The sequence below is a fragment of the Heterocephalus glaber genome, unplaced genomic scaffold, assembly GCF_053883595.1.
Source record: "Heterocephalus glaber isolate CG9 unplaced genomic scaffold, H.glaber_assembly_v1.0 deba00000818, whole genome shotgun sequence".
In the NCBI taxonomy this organism is placed as follows: domain Eukaryota; kingdom Metazoa; phylum Chordata; class Mammalia; order Rodentia; family Bathyergidae; genus Heterocephalus; species Heterocephalus glaber.
In genome coordinates this window covers 8,726,012-8,734,556 of record NW_028258164.1, presented here as the reverse complement: position 1 = coordinate 8,734,556, position 8,545 = coordinate 8,726,012, and the positions used below count along the sequence as shown (strand labels likewise).

Genomic DNA, 8,545 nt, shown 5'->3' with positions numbered 1-8,545 from the left:
CCAGTTCAAATTTAACAACTTCAGTGTAATAACTCAGCAGCCCTCTGGTTCATGCATAAAGTGAAGGAGCAATATCTCCCTCATTGACTTCAAATATTAAAGAAAAATATGGGATATACTGTTGAAATACAGAACCAGGTACATGGCACTACCTCTATTTATGTGAATAGTAGCAGTATGGGTACAGGCATAACAGAAGCTTTCCTAGGAGGCCCTGTTTAAGCTGGGATAAGCTGTGTTTATATAAATTTGTAAGTGAATAGAAGGAGAAATGGAAAGATATGGTACTGTGGAGAAAGGCAGTATATTTTACTCAAGGAAGTGAAAGGAACCCAGTATGACTGGGAAAGACAGAATGATTGAAGGGAACAAGGTGAGGGTGTTCAGGAGCCCTAGAGTATCATAAGAATTAAGGATCTTATGTTAATGGTAGTGGGATACTCTTAAAATGTTTTGAAAAAGAGGGAATGGTATATTCAGACATTCAATTGAAAAAATAATACATTCTATGGAGGAAGAGTGAAGATAAGCAAGTGTGCATGTTGGAAAATCAGGTTGTTATTGCAGTAATGCAAGCAAAGATGACAGGGTTGAACTGTGGGGGTTGAAGTTGGGAAGAAGAAAAGTAGATAAATATGAAAATGGTATCTACTTATTATTAAGCTGAGAAAGAGTAGAGCAGAAAGATAGTAATGTCCACCAATCTTCTGTCATGAACAACTTAGTGAGTGGTGATAAGTTCATGAAATGGCAAAGTTTCAAGAGTTAAATGAAAGCAAACCATCTGAGGCATGTTGAGCCAATGGACCTATAATACACGCATATGTATGGGATAAAAATATAAATTTGTAAACCATTAACATAGGGTGATAACTGCAAATAAGTGATTTTTATAAAGAAATTTTACTGTAAGAAAGAAAAACAGATGAACTGAAGCTCCTAAAGTAAAGAATCCCTCAGTGCCTTCATCAAGATGGTTGTAAAACAATCCCTCAGTGGGAAAAGCAGTTGCATCAAACTTTCCCATGCTCAGACTTTCATCTTTCTGCTACTGATTAAAAATTTAAAATAGTAATAAATATTAAATTGAACAAATAAAACTGTAATCTATCTTGTCAGACAATTGAGAAAAATCATGAAAATATGAACTACTAATTAACTGACTCTTCCCAAATCTTTCATTAGCCTTGCAAATGTTGTTTCTTTCTTTCTTGTACACAGAATTAGATTTAATTCTAAATCTTTAATTAGATTTTAAAGACATTTTTAAAATCCAGTCCTAACAGCCCTTGTTGTACAGTATGAAAGGATCTTAAATCATTTTTCGACCAGCCTCCAGCTTGGCCTTGAAGTCAGAACAGTGCCAGGTGGCTGCGCCCTGCTCTGTCTGGCTTGCCTCAACCACTTGCATCCACAAGACTGTGATACCCCCAGGGCATGCCCACCAGCCACCAGCTTAGCCACGCGGGCACCTGCAACAACAGCTCCCCCCACCCCCACCCCCTGCCTCTGGCCTCTTAGCTGTGCAGCTACCTGGTTCCACACTACAGAGGCTCAGGGGGACATAAAGGCCATTGTCCTGAGCTGCAGAAGTGAACAACAGAGAGAGGGCCTCTCTCAGGCTCCCAGATGAAAACTGAAGCCCACTGGAAAAGTGAAGAGAATCTCTGCAATAAAGGCACACCAGACCCCCATGCTTGGTAAGTTGGAGGGATCATCACCTCCCATCAGAATCTGGACTATCTTCAGGGGAAGGGCAGCTGGAACCTGCAGTAAAACATTGCAGAGTTCAACCCTGCAGGAGGACAGGGAGCTCAACTTGGGACTTGCAGCCAGAAATCTGCCTGAGTCTCACAGGTCTGTGACTGGCTTCCTGAGACTCATTGACTTATAAGTGCACACTGGTGCCCACGTTGTTTATTGTGACAGCAGAGATATATACTGAAGGAGGCCCTTCATTTTTATCTTTTGTTATTTTCAAAATTACCACTATTTTATTTTGCTCTTATTTTTGATTTTTTTCTCTTCTTTCTCTACTCTTTTAAAATTTTGATTTTTCTCTTTTCTTTCTCTCTTTCTCTCTCACTTGCTCCCCTGCTGGCCCACATTTTGCTTCATCTCCTTTTGTGTTCCTGTTCTGGCCCTAATTCATACTTTATCATTATTTTTTTTTCTTCTCTCTCCTTCATTTACCTGTGCCCTCTGGCCTTACTGCTAACCTTCTTCCTGCCTCTACCTACCTATTCCTCCCTCCCCAACTCCTTTTAATTCCCCATCATGAAGGGTAAAATTGCTATATTGAAGAGTTTATTCACTATAAATATATGTTGGATTGGTTCTTGAGATTGGTTCTTGATCTTGATTTAATTTACACAATTAAAGGTGATAGGTTAATAACCACCACAAATTATCATTTTCTAAAAGGTACTTGATGCTATTGTGTTGCTGATTGTATCACTTGGGCTATGTTGTGATTGATCTAATCAGTTGTCCTTCCTGGTATAAATAAAATGAGATAGCCTCAGAGCTATTAGAGATTCAAAACCTAAAGACCAGCTATATCTGAAAGATACCTCTGAGAAGCAATCATCATATAAGGGATCGAAGTACATCAACAAAGAGACTTACAATAAGCAACTTCAAAGTATCAACCCAGGAACTAACTAAACCAAGGACAGTACCAAAAACAAAAATGAGAAGACATTTAAGCAAGTCACAAACTCAGACTTCCATCCCACAAAAGGCAAATTCTGAGGGAAATGAGGTGGAAAAGTCTGATAATCAACCACCTGGACACTCTGAACTGATAGCACAGGAAGTAACAAAACAGATGAATGAGGCTCTAGAAAAATTCAAAGCACAAATAATTTCCCAGATAACTACAGAGATGGTGAGCAGAGTGAAAGACATGATTAGAGGCTCTAGAACTGAAACAGATAAAAAGAATAGATGAGCTCAGAAACATGCTGGAAGCAATGAATGCCCAGCTTAAGAAAGAAATGGAAACCATGATTGCCCAGCATAAGAAAGAAATGGAATCCATGAAACAGATTCAAACAGATATTCAGGAGATCAAAAACTCCATCGAAAGCATGCAGAGCAGCAGATTAAGGGAATCTGAAGATAGAATATCAGATATAGAAGAAAGGATTGCATTTAAGGACCATGAAAACAGAGATTTTTAAAAAATAGTAAGGGACCATGAGAAATCAATCCAGCAGCTGCTAGATGATGCAAAGAACAACAGAAGACTGATAGGAGTCCACAAAAAAAACAGGAGAAAGTACAATTGACATAAAAAACTGTTCACAGAAGTAATAGAAAACTTCCCAGACAGAGGTAGAGAAGTGGACATACAGATAAGTGAGGCATATAGAATTCCAACTAGCTATGATCAAAAAAAGTCTACACCTAGACACATAATAGTTGAGATCCCTGAAACCCAACAGAAGAACAAAATCCTATAGGCAGTTAGAGAGAAGATCAAATCACCTACAAAGGAAAGCCCATCAGAATCTCAGCAGACTTCTCAACACAAACTCTCAAATCAAAGAGAGCATGGAGTGAAGTATTTCAAGCCCTAAAAGAAAATAACTTCCAACCTAGACTGTTGTATCCTGCAAAATTATCTTTTAAAATCGATGGGGAAATTAGATATTACACAACAAAGAACACCAAGCCAGCACTCCGAACAATTCTAAGCAATATCCTAGAAAAAGACAATGAAGGTCACAACTCCATGAGGCCCAACAGAGGGAAGCCACCAGACAAGGTGAGACACTAAAGGGAAAGGGGGAAATAATAAGAAATAAAAGAGCCAACAACAGTAAAACATCATGACAAGGATGAGTCAATATCTATCAATTATAACTATCAATGTTAATGGCCTCAATTCACCAACCAAAAGAAATAGACTGGCAGAATGGATTAAGAAGCAAATCCAGCAATATGCTGTATACAAGAAACACACCTAACTCAAAAAGAAATTAATAGACTGAAAGTAAAATGATGTAAAACAGTTCTTCATGCGACAGGAACCCAGAAGAAAGCAGGCATAGCAGTCTCATTTGCAGACAAAGTAGACTTCAAACCAAAACTAATTAAGAGAGACAAAGATGGTCACTACATCCTTGTGAAGGGAACAATCCAAGAGGAAAAGATGACAATCCTAATATATATGCACCAAATACGAATGCCCCCAACTATACAAAACAAATATTAATGTACATGAAAAGCCAATTAAGCACTAACACAATGATAGTGGGGGACATCAATACCTATTATCACAAATAGACAGATCATCTAGACAAAATATTAACAACAAAATTCTAGAACTGAACCAAACTATTGAACAAATGGACTTAATAGATGTTTACAGAGTATTCCACCCACAAAATCAGAATACACATTCTTTTCAGCTACACATGGGTCATTCTCCAAAATAGAACACATGCTAGCTCATAGGACATGTCTAAGTAAATGTAAAAGAATTGAAGTTACACCCTGTATATTATCAGACCGTAGTGCAATAAAATTGGAGGTCAATAACATAAGAAATCACAAACTCCCACAAACACATGTGGAAATTGAATAACACTCTCCTTAACAACCTATAGGTCACAGAGGAGATTAAAGAAGAAATTAGACAATTTCTACAAGTAAATGATAATGCCAGTACAACATACAGGAATCTATGGGATACAATGAAAGCATTTCTACATGGGAAATTCATAGCAGTGAATGCCCATATTAGGAAAACAGAGAGAACTCAGTTAAATAACCTAATACAGAACCTCAAGCACCTAGAAAAAGAAGAGCATAACAAACCCAAATCTTGTACAAGGAAGGAAATTATAAAGATCCAAGCAGAAATCAATGCAATGGAGACTAAGAGAACAGTACAAAAAAGTCAATGAATCAAAGAGTTGGGTTTTTTGAAAGAATAAATAAAATTGATAAACCTTTAGCCAACCTTATCAAAAAAAGGAAAGAAAAGGCTCAAATTGATGCAATTAAGAATGAAAAAGGGGAAGTCACAACAGACCCAGAAGAAATCCAGAGGATCACCAATACCTACTTCGAGAAATTGTACTCTAATAAAATGGAAAACACAGAAGAAATAGACAGATTCCTAGATACATACGAATTGCTGAAATTAAATGAAGAAGATATAGAAATTCTAAACACCCCAATTACAATGAAATTGAAAATGTAATAAAAAATTTACCAACAAAGAAAAGCCCAGGTCCTGATGGCTTCACTGTTGAATTCTACAGGACAGTTAAAGAAGAACTATTGCCATTACTCTTTAAAGTCATCAAGGAAATTGAAAAGGAAGCAAGGCGTCCAAATTCTTTCCTGAAAGCAAGTATTACTTTGACTCCAAAACCAGGGAAAGACACAACCCAAAAAGAGAATTACAGGCCAATCTCCCTAATGAACATAGATGCAAAAATCCTCAAAAAGATACTGGCAAATAGAATACAAAGGATCATCAAGAAGATCATACAAACCTAACCAAGTGGGATTCATTCCATGGATGCAACGTACGCAAATCAATAAATGTAATACACTATATCAATAGAGCCAAGGACAAAAACCACATGATCATCTCAATAGATGCCAAAAAAGCATTTGACAAAATCCAACACCCATTCATGATAAAAACCCTACAGAAAATTGGAATAGAAGGTCTTAATCTCAACCTGATTAAGGCTATGAAAAACCAACAGCCAGCATCATACTAAATGGTCAAAAACTGAAAACTTTCACTCTAAAATCAGGGAAAAGACAAGGATGCCCACTATCAACACTCCTGTTCAATATTGTTCTGGAAACATTAGCCACAGCAGTTAGAAAAGAGAAAGAAATAAAAAGAATAAAGATAGGAAAGGAAGAAGTTAAACTCTCACTATTTGCTGATGATATGATTCTTTACATAGAAGACACAAAATACTCTGCCAAAAGACTCCTAGACTTAATTGACAGATTCAGTAGAGTAGCTGGATATAAGGTCAACACTCAAAACACAATAGCCTTTTTATATACAAAGAATAGACTCACTAGAGTCTATAGAGAGAAATTAGGGAAACAATTCCTTTTACAATAGCATCCAAAAAAGTGAAGTATCTAGGAAACAATCTAACAAAGGAAGCAAAAGATCTCTACACTGAAAACTATAGCATTCTGAAAAAGGAGATCGAGGAGGTTATAAGAAAATGGAGAGACAGCTCTTGTTCCTGGGTAGGAAGAACCAATGCAGTGAAAGTGGCCACATTTCCAAAACTACTATATAGATTTAATGCAATGCCGATTGAAATTCCATCAATATATTTCACAGAACTAGAGAAAACAATCCAAAAATTCATTTGGAACCAGGAGAGACCTAGAATAGCAAAAGCAATTATAGGCAACAGAGACATGGCTGGGGCTATCACAATCCCCAACTTGAAACTATACTACAAAGCTACTGTGATAAAAATAACATGGTACTAGCAAAGAAACAGACCCAAGGATCAGTGGAATAGAAGATGCAGAAACAACTACAGATATGCTCAGCCACCTCATCTTTGACAAAGGAGCCAACCACCTTCATTGTAGGAAAGATAGCCTCTTTAATAAAAGGTGTTGGAAAAACTGGATTTCAACCTGGCAAAGATTAAAACTAGATCCATACCTATCACCATGCACTAAACTAAGATCAAAGTGGATTAAAGATCTAAATATTAAGACAAAAACATTAAATTTGCTGGAAGATACATTAAGTAGAACTCTTGAAAACATTGGCATAGGAAAAGACTTTATGAACAAAACCTCAGTAGCATGGGAACTAGCATAAAGAATCTCAGCTGGGATCTCATCTTATTAAAAAGCTTCTGCACTGCAAGAGAAACCACCAACAGAGCTAAGGGACAACCTACAATCTGAGAAAAAATTTTCAGCAGCTGCACCTTAGAGAAAGGACTACTATCTAGAATATATAAAGAACTGAAAAAAATCAGACCTCCCCCCCAAATTCAAAGACCCAATTCAAAAATGGGCATCTGAAATGAACAGACATTTCTCAGACAAAGAAGTAAAAGCAGTAAATAAATATATGAAAAAATCACAACTTTGGTGGACCACCCGATAATTTTGCAGTGGGGCCAGTGAACCAGTTTGACTATCAGCATGGGGCTGCTTTTGGTCCACTACAAGGTGGATTTCATCCTCTTTATTGGCCACCAGGACCTCCAGCACCTCCCCAGAATGGAAGAGAAAGACCATCGTCATTCAGGGATCAGCAGCAGTCACCTATTGCCCTTCCTGTGAAGCAGGAGCCTCCTCAAATTGATGCAGTAAAATGTAGGACTCTTCCAGCTTAAATTCATGAAGGTCTTGAAAAAAATGGAATGTGAAAAGCAAAAGAAATTAGAGAAAGAAAGGATAGAACAACAATGTTTACAATTGTCCAAAAAATAAAAGAAGGCCACAGAAGAGGCTGAAGGAGGTAATGGTTCTTGTTTTTCTCAGAGAAGTAAATTTGATAGTGATGAAGAAGATGAAGATCCTGAAAACACTGAGGCTACAATCAGTGGAAAAGTCACCAGAAGTCCATTTCCAGTTCCTCAGGAAGAGCAGAGTGAACCAGAGATGACTGAAGAAGAGGAGTATCAAATGATGTTGCTGACAAAAATGCTTCTGACTGAAATTCTTCTGGATGTCACAGATGAAGGAATTTATTATACAGCCAAAGACACACATTGGGACAGTTTTGCAGGAGCAACAAAAGCTCCTGTAAAACAGCTGGCACAGTCCAGTGCACTGGCTTCCCTCACTGGACTTGGTGGACTAGGTGGTTATGGATCAGGAGCCAGTGAAGATAAGCAGAGTGACAGAGGCTCTGAGTCATCTGACACTGATGATGAGGAATTATGGCACCGAATCTGGCAAAAACAGGAAGCTTTTTGGAGAAAAGAAAAAGAACAGCTGCTACTACATGATAAAAAGATGGAAGAAGAAAAGCAACAGTAAGAAAGGGTTACAAAAGAGATGAATGGATTTATCCACAAAGAACAAAATAGTTTATCACTTCTAGAAGCAAGAGAAGCAGATGGTGATGTGGTTAATGAAAAGAAAAGAACTCCAAATGAAATGACATCCATTTTAGAACCAAAAAAAGACCATAAAGAAAAAGAGAAACAAGGAAGGAGTAGATCAGGAAGTTCTAGTGGTAGTTCCAGTAGCAGTAGCAGAGTACTAGTAGTACTATCTCCAGTTCTTCTTACAGTTCTAGCTCAGGTAGTAGTCACACTTCTTCTCCGTCGTCTTCTCCTAAAAGAAAAAAGAGACATAGTAGGAGTAGATCTCCAACAATTAAAGCTAGATGTAACAGAAGTAGAAGCTACTCTCACGGAATTAAAGTAGAGAGCAGTAGGGCTAAGGTGAAGATCAGAGACAGGAGAAGATCTAATAGAAATAGCCCTGAAAGAGAAAGAGGACGAAATCAGAGTCCTTGCTGAGAGAGACGTAGGAGTAGAAGTCGCTCAAGGGCTAGATGAAACAA

General features: G+C 37.6%; 1 pseudogene; it reads left to right on the top strand.

The window, feature by feature from the left end:
- The first annotated feature begins 7,106 nt into the window (after window positions 1–7,106).
- On the top strand, window positions 7,107–8,229 carry LOC101702034 (arginine/serine-rich protein PNISR pseudogene; annotated as a pseudogene).
- Window positions 8,230–8,545: the final 316 nt, after the last annotated feature.